The 12,416-nt window shown below is 37.7% G+C and overlaps 1 protein-coding gene across 1 annotated transcript in view; it reads left to right on the forward strand.

Moving 5' to 3' along the window:
• The window catches only part of KIF18A (kinesin family member 18A), a 107,998-nt gene that overhangs the window by 70,607 nt on the left and 24,975 nt on the right, over positions 1 to 12,416 (forward strand). The window lies entirely within an intron of this gene.

Below are 12,416 nucleotides of genomic sequence, written 5' to 3' on the forward strand. Positions count from 1 at the left end.
ACAGAGAAAATGTATACGGAAGAAAGACAATTCCCCCCGCCCTCAGACCTGCCTCAAAATGCTATGTCTGATAGAAGATGGAGCGTTCATTATGTCTAAGCACCTGGTTTCAGTTTTTGCCTAGATTTAAGTAGATATAGTGGCACCCTTGGATCGTTCGTTTTAGTCTTCCTTTAATCTGATTGAATTTCCATAATTGTGGTGTAATCTACACAGTGCACTCTTGGGTGTCCTATCAGAATGTAAACCGGTGATCAGTAGGTTTGGGCATTTTGGGAAGCCTATAACGGAATATTGAGTTAACTTGCCAAATGCCCCTCTTAATCTGGCTATTTGTTGACATGAATCAGGCATTTTACAGGTATTGCTAAAGTTGGTGGAACTTTGGCAATTTCTTGGCAGGTCACTTAGGGTTTTTGTTGTTGCTGTTGTTTTTTTGATTGCTTATATTTCTTCTTTCTTTTGCTTTATAAAAAGAAATAAACTTCCAATAAATAGGATAGAGCAGAGAGGACTCAAACATGAAAAGTTAATTATTGATCAAGGCGTTTGAATGATGCAATATTAACTTTATAATCTATGAAAAGCAGATCCTAAAGCCCACCATATTTACTCCTCTTTAACTCTATGGGTAACTTCTCTCCACTTGTATAAAATGCCTTTTTCTTTCAGCTGTTTGTGTCTCCTCTAACCTTAGTGATTGTCCATTTAAATTTGTGAAAGATGTTTGTAAACAGTCAAGAGACATAAAAAAACCTGACTTTTATGTAATGTTCAAATTTAACAATAACCAAGGCTACGCTTTAGTCTCAGGTGTTTTTAGTAAAAGTCATGGACAGATCAAAGGCTGTAAACAAAAATTCATGGGCCCGTGACCTGTCCATGACTTTTACTAAAATACCTACCCTGACTAAAACTTGGGAAGGGGGTGCGGGTGTGCTGGGGGGCGCGGAAACAGTCTCGGGGCACCGCGGGTGCTGGGGGATGTGGTGCTGGGGGATGTGGTACTGGGGGGGGGGGCAGGGGAGGGAATTGGTGGCGCTTCCTACCCGGCTTCGCGTCTCAGCAGCTCCTAGGAGGCAGGGGCTCCGCAGCTCCCGTCACAAGCGCTGGCTACCGCAGCCAATGGGAGTCAGCACTCACGCCCCACCACCACCACCAGCCCTTCCGCCACCTAGGACCTGCAGGGAGCCCCCCATCCTGAGATAAGCGCCCCCCTTCCCGCACTCCCCAACTCCCTAGCCCTGAGCCCCCTCCCAGACACCCAAACTGCTGCTGCTGGCCCAGCTGCTTCAAAAGTCATGGAGGTCACGGAAAGTCACGGAATCCATGACCTCCATGACAGACTCGTAGCCTTAACAGTAACCAGTTTTGTTCTATTGTGTGGGGTTTTTGGTCTATTTATATTCCTACTAAATCTGTTTTGGTGTGATAAGGTTATTTAAACTTTTCATAACTATCATCTGAGTGTACTCTTCTGAACCACTCAATTTTCAAGGTGAGGGCTGGAGTTTCTGGTTTTGAAAACTGGCTCTCTTCTCATTACAAACTTAAATATTATGTTTCACTCTATATACAAATGAGTGGTTTTGCCTACTTTTACTTGTTTTTAGTTTAAATAACAATGTAATTAAAATTTTGCTTTGCAAGTGTTTCATATAAATGGTCCGTGAAACATTTTTTTAAAATAAGAGGTGCATACAACTGTTACAAGCCTTACATGTATATATCTGGAAAAGTTGCTTTTTTTTATGTTGGTGATGTATGGATATGCAAGTAAATGTTCAGAGTTTTTATGGTAGGTGATGAGTTTGGTTAGATTTTTGGCTATCATTTTTTGTAATTTCTATTCCCTGCCACTCTGCCATGTGAAGCTAAACACTTTTCCCATCTGGAACAAAACATATCTACTTCTGTTTCACCTACCTCTCTACAAATCCTATGTGTAACCCACACACTTCCTAGGTATGGTGGTCTTTCCCCCTCTGGTGACACCGAGACCACTTAGAGATTAATGAGTCTCCTATAGCCTTAGCTAAGACCTATGTGGCTGTTAGCTCATGCAGTAGAGGCTCATGCATTTAGCTTCAGAGATCCCAGATTTGATCCCGCCCACCAACACCTGGGTCTGTCAGTGTTACATATACATTTAGGGTTTGATCCTGCTCTTATTGAATTCAATGACCAAGTAAAACCCATTCATGCTTTTGAATCAAATTCATAAGGATAGACTTCAGGTTTTCACGCTCAAGGGGATTGCATTTGGATTTGTTGAGGATGATTCCTCATTCTCAATTTGTCTACTGTTCAAAGTCTTCAAGTGTTCCTTGGTGAACACAGCCCACTTCTGTTGTTGGATTACAGGTTTACCTACGCAAATGCAAACCACTTGTTTCAGTTAAGAGGTGATGTTTTTTTACACCAATCTTAACTTTTTTCATGCAGACATGGTGCTTGACCTGGAAACTCCCAGGTAGATCTTGTTCAGTGCTTTTCTGTAGACTCCATGCAAATTATGGAAGAAACAACTGCCTTCTTAATGGAAGAGTTTTGTAACTTTGCCCAGAAAGGCAATCAGTTCCAGCAACACATGTTTTTCACATAGTTCATCTGGCTAAGCATGCACTCTTTTTTCGTTTCCCCTTGAGGATTGATTAGTTACCATGATGTAAAGCTTGTAGGGGATGTCCCCAGTTTCCTTTCCAGACTACTGGAGATTTTTATTCTTCACCAAGAACCATATTCTCTCTCCTGAGCAGCTAAATTGTTGGCAGCCTATCTTGAAATGATTTTTCTTCATAGCAAGATGATCCACATATTTTAATGGGCTCTTTCTTCTGATTATTTATATACTATCTAAAGCTTAGCAGGTTGGCACTGTTCTACAAAAGCTTAAAAAATTAGTCAAGCCACAAAATACAACATAAAACTGCCAATCATTGCTGTATTAAGAACCTGAAAGTTAAATTGACTGTAAATAAATTAAAACTAACCTAACTGATTTTCATTGTCTATGCTGAAAGAAATCCAAAAAGTACACAAAGCACAAAAAGTGACATCACATTTTTGATATTTTTACTTGAGATAGTACTAAGAGGAATGGTGAGAGCATGTAACGTAAATTGACAGTGACCCTTCAAAAAAGAAACCTTCTCTTGAATGGTTTCCTTTTTTAATGGTACCACTATTACCTGGTACAATAATGATACATCACCTAAAATGTCCCCCATATTTGAAAGCATTGGGCCTATATTGCCTATTTTCCTTTGTAAATTGAATAAATATTCCAAATACCTCAGGCACTTCCTGATACATATGGGGAAAATGCAGTGTTTGGAAGGAAATGAGTTACTCTTTGTGGTGGAATGTATAAACCCTACACCAGAACTGAAGGGGTTAAGGAGCAACTCTGGGCCTAGGCGGCCTTGTCCATCCCTACCTGTGGTGCATGCTCCAGCTGGAGGTGGAGTTTAAAAGGGAGACTGACAGCACAGAAGGGGCCTGACAGGGCAAGGAGAGAGACTTGCCCTGAAAGTTCCTGAAAAAGAATGCTACAGAAACCTTTCTCTGGAAGAAAGCCAGGCTGCTGAGCCCAGAGGGGCTGAAGGTTCAGCTCTTTTCATTTTCTTTGTCACTGTGTCAAACTGTAAGACTTTGGTGGGGTAGTGAGTAGTAGGAAGTGGCCCCGAAGGCAGTCTTAAGATGCCCCTGGGTGTTGGGCATTGTTGCTTCTCACATGGCCTGGGGCCAGAGCCCTACCAACTAGTGGGCTCCCTACCAACCACCTTGCTACAGAGGGCATTAAAACCCTCTCTTACAGACTCTCTGTTGCGGAAACCCAGAGAAGGTAAAGGCTTTGCAAGCTGCATGGCTGGAACTAAGTATCCGCAGGGGTTGCTAAACAGACTGAAGGTCCTCTCCCACCCCTCTTACCTTTGGGAAGTTGCAAAACCCAATATCTTCCCTGGGACTCTGTTACCCAGGGAAGAGGGATGCATCTAATTGGAGACCTGACCAGAGGATCAGGTTGACACCCACCAAAAGGCAATCCGCTACAGGACATGATAGTGGGCAATGAGAGAAATTGGAGGTGGGGTCCAATTGGAGATGAGATCTAATGCCCTAACCATTAGGCTACGTTGCCAGTGAGAACCACCTGTCACTGTCTTGTATTACTCTCCTGGCTGAAAAGTAGCTTGTCTATCCTGCACTTTCACTGCATGGTTCTAAAATTCATGAAGATGGCTCTTCCTCTTGTTGGCCTGTATTGCATTTAGAAAAGGAGTACTTGTGGCACCTTAGAGACTAACCAATTTATTTGAGCATAAGCTTTTGTGAGCTACAGCTCACTTCATCGGATGCATGAAGTGAGCTGTATCTCACGAAAGCTTATGCTCAAATAAATTGGTTAGTCTCTAAGGTGCCACAAGTACTCCTTTTCTTTTTGCGAATACAGACTAACACGGCTGTTACTCTGAAACCTGTATTGCATTTGTGTTTAAAAGACCTATTCAGAAAGGTAAAATTGATAGGAATGGCTGTGCTTTCAAAAGCTTCTACAGATTTAACTTTGCCACTAATTTTGTACCAAGCTGACGCTTGAGGACACAATCTTTTTGTTACAAAGCTTCTAAGAAACAAAAAGTAGGTAAGAGAACAATATTAGCATAGAAAAACGTGATTCTCTCTATGCTAAAGAGCAACAAAATCGGGTGAGAGAAATGGGAAGGATGCAGTGCTTTTTTATTCTTTAAAGACCCCCCAAAATAAGTTTTCTCAAAACTAATTATTTTTTCCCAAAAGTCGTTCAAAAGAATGCTTGGCAATCATTTAGCAAGACCTGATGTAACTAAGATCTTTAGTAAACAAATATAAAGGAAGATTTATACAGATGTATTTGGTACATTGATTTTATTTATTTAAGTTCATAATATGTTCAAGATGTTGGAAAGGAAATAGGGTTTTGCATCAAGACTGAACAACACTGACCACCTGTTATACGGTGGTCATTATTCCTTATTTTAAAATCCATATTTCACATGCAACATAATTGCATGGACTTTACTTGTCAACAGTAAAACATAACTGTTCATTTTTTGGCACTTGATTTTTACTTTTAATTTCATTCATAAGTTGAGAGAATTAATTTTAAAATCTACAATATTTCATAAATATGGATTTCCTCTTGGAAATGTTTCTGAAATTTTGTTTTCAAATACATTGTTTTTGGAGAAGTTAATTGGTGGTGATAAAGTGTTTCATTCACATTAAATTGAATTATGTATACAGTATGCTTTAATAAAGTATTATGAGTCTGGGGAGTCCAACAGGAAGGGTGTGTATTAGGTCAGCTTGTTAGTAGATGTAATTTACTGCTCTTGCATCTAAATGTGGATAGCTTTCAAAGAATGAGCATTTTGGGGGGCTGGGGTATTATAAATGTCTTCCTGCAGAAATGAAATACTATTATGACTAAATATGCTAATCATGCTGTGCCAGCACTCATGGATCATATATTAAGATATACTAGAGAAATATAACTTCCTTTTCAGTATATGTTTATACAGTTATTACAGTTGTTTGACTGAACTAAGAAGATTCTAATTATCATGCATTATCCATTAATGAAAGTTCCAAATATGTCAGTCTAGCTATCTACAAGTAATTATGGTCAGTGTAGGTGTAAAACTGGAATAGTATAGAAAACAATGTCTGTGGCCACAAAGGAAATTGCTGACTTTTTCACATCATAAAACACCAGGCAGGATTTTTTTTTTTACAACATTGTCCTTTTGCTTACACTCTATTAAGAAGATGGAAATATGAAACTTTTTTAAAGTTCACTGTCAAATTAAGGTAGCTTCAGTGGCTGATATATTCAACAAACAATAAGAAAGCTATCAGTTTTTAAAAACTGGTAATTAATACTTGATGCTCCTGCAGCATTAATTTGTAAAATACCTGTCATGTGGAACTAAAATGGTATGGTTAAAATGATAGAATTAAACTCTGTTGTGACACTTTTCACATTATAATCATGATGCCTAGAAATCTGTAGCAGTTGAAGCATTGCAATAGGAGGACAAGGAAAGAATTAAAGTTGCAAGCCACTAGTTTTTCATAGGTTGCTATCGGATTTAAACTAGGGTTGTTGGAAACGAGGAGACAGTATAATGAAGATTTTAAGCATCTTTCTCTCCCCTGCTTTTGAATTACATGGGTCAGGAGAAGCAGCCAGTTTTACCTTATAAATTTTGTAAGAAAATGTTCTGGCATGGTTCTGAGAGAAATCACACAAGAACACTTATTCACAGGGAAAGTCTGCAGATCCATTACAATGGTTCTTACTCTTGAGCTTGCAGCTTCTTGGGGACAGTAACCAGACTTGTCAATCAGGCAGACTGGGAATGGCCATATCGCTGAACACCCAGCCAGCTAGCCAGTTTGAACTGCCTCCAGCAGCTTGCAGGAAGTCTTTACCAGATCTCCTGCTCAGGGCAACAAGAAACCAAAACAACCAAGAAAGGATTCTGTGTGTCACTTAGCTGTTGTTTAACATCAAGCGGGCCATGCAGCAGGATTTTTTTAAACCCCTTCTGATAACAAGGTCACTGGCTTCAGCAGCTTTCATTGTAGGCTCCCTGGAAGAACATCAGTAGCCTACAGAAGTTTGGCAGAAGAAGGTGCAGAAATGCCCAGGCTCGCCATGCCATACCTGCCAGTCTAACCAAAGCCTGTTTGTGCTGCAAGTCAGTCATGCCATGCCTGCTTCGCTCACAGGACCCTGCTCCCTATAGGTCGACCATGCCCCATATAGCCAGCCAGCCTTCCCTGGAGGACTGAGTGGGACAGCAATGCAAACATGGATTTCCTTAAACCTTTAGAAGCCTTTCACCGTCTTTTCCAAAGCGAATTCAGATATCTGTTAGCTCTTTTCCCTATGTTGATCTCACAGCCCTTCATGCACACACTACTGGTGTCATTAGTATTTCTGACAATACTGATGGTGGAAGCTGTATCCTCTGATCATGTAAAGTTAGATTAGGAAAAGCCCTAGCGCTATCTTGTATTGGCAGAGGTGGCAACCAAAAGTTCTGATCTTTTCTATCTCTGTTATGCAGCATGTTTAAAAGAATTACTTTTATCAGCATACAATAGCTATTTTAAAAAACACATTGAAACCTTCCTTGCAAAATTTCATATGAAGACCATTGGCAGGAAATTCCTGATTCTTATGTTTTCAATTGTATCTGCTTATGCAATTTGCTTATTTTCATTATGGGAAATAAATGCTGTAGCTAAGGTGTACTAGAAGGCATTTCTATTCATTTTTTTCCCTGGTTGGGGTGTGAATGGTTTTGAGGAGGGTATTTTTTTGCGTTACTTTAAAAAAAAAAAAATCTAACCTTGTTGAATGATCTGTAATACCAAGATTGTACAACTAAAGCTGCAGAAATGAAGAAATGTAATTTTTTACAGCAATAGTAACTTGGTCATGTTGTGCATATGCAGTATTTTCCAATTTTTCCTCCTAAAGTGTGTATCTTAACATATTTGCTTTTTTTCTTAGCATAAAGTTTGTAGGTTGCACAAAATGGCTGAAATGACAGTTCCCAGAACTTTACCTTTTGCATCTCCTGACTTTTGGTCATTTAATTATGAAACCTTAGTACAGAATTCCTATATAAGTTTTGTGCATTAAATAGAACCATAACTTCTTTCTCATTAAAACACAGAAATTTTGCAAAGTGTATACTATTGTTGTTCAACAGTCAAAATACACCTTCATTTCAGAAGTTGCTCAAATATATTAATTCTTTGCTTTGAAATTACTTCAATTACAAATTTATCTTTGAGAAAAATCTGTCATCTTCCTATGGGCTAAAGGAGTGTTTTAGGAATAGGTTAGAAGATATTTTTATTTGATTGCAGTTTGTGTATGTTGAATGAAATCTAAAATTATTTGGAGCAGTCATTGAATAAAACATAAATGGTGTGTAAAAATTCAAGATATGGAATAGGTATAAGTTCATGAAAATAGTCTTAAGGTTCCATCGATTTAGGGTCTTGGTTAATAGAGTGACCCACACTATTCACAGTGTAGAGTGGGGGGGGGGGTGCATGGGGGAAAGAGGCACAAAGCTAGGTTGAGGGCCATAACTGGTATTTACAAGTATTTCTGTGAATGAGGACGTTCTTGGCATGGTTTCAGGCATCCCATTTCCTGAAGCCTCACTGTGCATTAGCAGTGAGAGAACAAAATTGATTTACAGGAAAAAATGGCATCCATTACCTTCCCTAGTGACAAATATCCAAAAGTAAAGCCAATTTACTATTGTGTGGGGCAGGGACAATTCGGATATAGTTGTGTGATCGTAAAAAAAAAAATTGATTAAAAAAGGAAAAAACATTTTTCTGCCTTATTTAAAAGACTTGTTATATACTGAAGAGCTCATTCACCCTGTCCTAATGCGACTGACTTCCTTCCTTCATGTTGAATAAAATATTAATAATGACCACCATGCTAGTCCCATGAATGCAAACTGTTTTCTATCCTTTTCACATCATAGCTGTTGTTTTAGAATGTCATTAAATTGTCCACCATAATGATCCCTCTGGGTCACATGAATATTCAGTAGCTGAAATTCATTCACTAGATATAATTTGCGATTCGGAATTCCGTGAGTCAGAAAGTTGTTAAAAGAATCAGAATTTATGATTAGTGTAGTAATTAGATCAATCATTTGTAGCCCAGAAATGTTTATTGAAATGCATACATTAATATTTGATTTCACTTTAGCAGAACAACCTGGCAGACTTAATTTAGCACAGTTTCCAGAAATATCCCCTCCTGCATGTATTAACATGAGTTCTAGAAGAAGAAGAATCCTGGCTATTATTCTGTCCCAAACTTCAATTAGAACTAATCCAATTCATCAGTGTCTCTTTGTCACAAACCCTACTTATTTGGGCTGTGACTCATGATTGCTAAATACTGCATTCTGCTTTTCACATTAACTTACACCTCTGTAAATCTCTTATGATTGCACACTCACCTCTTGATAAATTAGTTCCTCAGAGTAAAGTCCTCTGGGCAAACCAAAGGATGACCAAAACCTGCTGCCTCTTTTATTTGAAGGGACGCTTTTAACTCCTTCTTTAAATCACTTTTGCACTTAAACTATTTATATATAAAATTATCTGGTAAAACAAACAGTTGGTGAATAACAAATTTTGGCAAGTATAGACTTAATATTCATTAGCCTACCACTATAGATCAGTCAGTTCAGTAGGTACATGATCTGACTTCAATGAGAATTTCTATTTTTAGAAATAAGCATTTTGCTCAAGGAAATCCAATTGGTGATGTCACTTCCATTGTAAAATATATTTTACTCCAGTCCCTTATTTTTAGTGTAAATATTTCTATTGCATATCAAATATCTGTATATACTGAAAGCACTAATTGTAGACTTCATAATGACTCGTTCTCCTATAGCAAGCAAAGAGAACAGTTTAATACTCCTGAGCTCCAGTGATCAGCTGACTGGGTCTATTAGAAAATTTTTACAGTACAGTAAGCAAGAGGGGAAAAAATCCATACAAATCATAACATTTGACCAATTTTCATCTGAAAAAGACAATTTGTAAACATACTTTTTACATTACCATAGGTGTGCCTGCCTATCTGATACCTACATTCCAGTTAATAAGCCTAATACTAAAATTTTGTGGTTTGAATGGTTCTACAGGGTAAATACAGTCAGAACCATTTCAGATGGTGGGCTTTCTTCTTTCAAAGGATCTATTTTGTATGCAAATTTTTATTTGCTATACCACATAACATATGTTTGATTAAATGTTTGTCATGTTAGATGGCCTTCTTTTAAGACTTTCTTTTTGTACCTTTTTATTTGGTCATTAATTCAATTTTAGTTCATTATCTAGGAATAAGATGTATTCCCTCTTAGTGTTCATTTTAATATAAACCGTTTTAATGAATGGTCTTGTTAATTGACTTCTGGGATGTTAGTCATCACCATGTTACTTAAGTGTTTTATATTAGTGGATGTGGCAAACAAGAATGTACTGACTCCTTATTCATTCTGTTTGCACAATGACACATTTAGGGAGAAATTAGCAGAGTACACATATCCTAAGAAGCAGCCATCTTCCGACAAAGTACTTAGATGTCTCTGGTTAATATTAAGTCAATCAAGGGATAATATTACCCCAAAGTTGCATCATAAAAATGTTTCAGTTAATTAAATAAATACCAGAATTACTTCAGTCCTTTAAATCTGAAACTGTTTTGCCTCTCCCTGAACAGATGTCAGTGTAAAAGGAAGGCTGTGTAAAGTGACCACATGCCTGCACAATCACCTGGATCATTCTTTTGAACACACAGCTGTATGGCCCCATACAGCAGAGTTCACATAGACTAAGAACAGATTCTAAGAAGATTTAGAAAATAGGCCAGTGCAACACCATTATGCAAAAGTAGCATTCAATCAATGTGAACATACTCAACTGCAAATTAATTGACAGTGTTACATACATGATTCTCCTCTTTTAATATGTCTTGTATATGTTACCCAAGTATTCAAATCTCTTATTTGGACAAGACTTTCCTAGAATTGAGTGCGCTACCATTTAGAAAATAGAGAGAAGCAGTTCATATAGATGTTTAAATTTTAGGCATACGATATTTTCAGTGTCAGCCAATTGTACCAAACTATAACTTTCAATGTTGTGCATCAGATGTTGGGAGACTGTATAACCTAATTATATTAAAATTAGGGCTGTCGATTAATTGCAGTTAACTCGCATGATTAACTCAAAAAAATTAATCGTGATTAAAAAAATTAATCATGATTAATCGCAGTTTTAATTGCACTGTTAATAGAATACCAATTGAAATGTATTAAATATTTTGGATTATATACATTTTCATATATATATTCTATTTTGTGTTGTAATTGAAATCAAAGTGTATATTATTTTTTATTAACTGATAAACAGAAGAAAGTGTTTTTTCAACTCACCGCATGTAAGTACTGTAGTGCAATCTCTTTGTTGTGAAAGGTTTCAGAGTAACAGCCGTGTTAGTCTGTATTCGCAAAAAGAAAAGGAGTACTTGTGGCACCTTGGAGACTAACCAATTTATTTGAGCATGAGCTTTCGTGAGCTACAGCTCGAGCTCACGAAAGCTCATGCTCAAATAAATTGGTTAGTCTCTAAGGTGCCACAAGTACTCCTTTTCTTTTTGTTGTGAAAGTACAACTTACAAATTTTTGTTTGTTTTGTTACATAACTGCACTAAAAAACAAAACAATGTAAAACTTCAGAGCCTACAAGTCCACTCAGTCCTAGTTCTTGTTCAGCCAATCTCTAAGACAAACAAGTTTGTTTACATTTACAGCTGGCATTGCAAGGTATTTACGTGCCAGATACGCTAAACAATCATGTGGCCCTTCGTGCTTCAGCCATCATTCCAGAGAATATGCTTCCTTGCTGATGACGCTCATTAAAAAAAAAATGCATTATTTAAACTTGTGACTGAACTCCTTGTGGGAGAATTGTATGTCCCCTGCTCTGTTTTACCCGCATTCTGCCATATATTTCATGTTATAGCAGTCTTGGATGATGACCCAGCACATGTTGTTCATTTTAAGAACACTTTAGCTGTAGATTTCACAAAAGGCAAAGAAGGCATCAGTGTGAGATTTCTAACCAACCCAAGTTCTAAGAATCTGAAGTGCCTTCCAAAATCTGAGAGGGACGAGGTGTGGAGCATGCTTTTAGAAGTCTTAAAAGAGCAATGCTCTGATGCAGAAACTACAGAACCCAAACCACCAAAAAAGAAAATCAACCTTCTGCTGGTGGGATCTGACTCAGATGATGAAAGTGAACATGCGTCGATCCGCACTGCTATGGATTGTTATTGAGCAGAGCCCGTCATCAGCATGGATGCATGTCCACTGGAATGGTGGTTGAAGTATGAATGGACACATGAATCTTTAGCGCATCTGGCATCTAAATATCTTGCGAAGCCGGCTACTACGGTGCCATGTAAACACCCATTCTCACTTTCATGTGACATTGTAAACAAGAAGCAGGCAGCATTATCTCCTGCAAATATAAACAAACTTGTTTATCTTAGCGATTGGCTGAATACGAAGGAGGACTGAGTGGAATTGCAGGCTCTGAAGTTTTATATTGTTTTATTTTTGAATGCAGTTTTTTTGTATGTAATTCTACATTTGTAAGTTCAACTTTCATGATAAAGAGATTGCACTACAATACTTCTATTAGGTGAATTGAAAAATACTATTTCTTTGTTTTTTACAGTGCAAATACTTGTAATCAAAAATAAATATAAAGTGAGCACTGTACACTTTTTATTCTGTGTTGAA

The sequence above is a fragment of the Lepidochelys kempii genome, chromosome 6 (genome assembly GCF_965140265.1).
Source record: "Lepidochelys kempii isolate rLepKem1 chromosome 6, rLepKem1.hap2, whole genome shotgun sequence".
Classification (NCBI taxonomy): Eukaryota; Metazoa; Chordata; order Testudines; family Cheloniidae; genus Lepidochelys; species Lepidochelys kempii.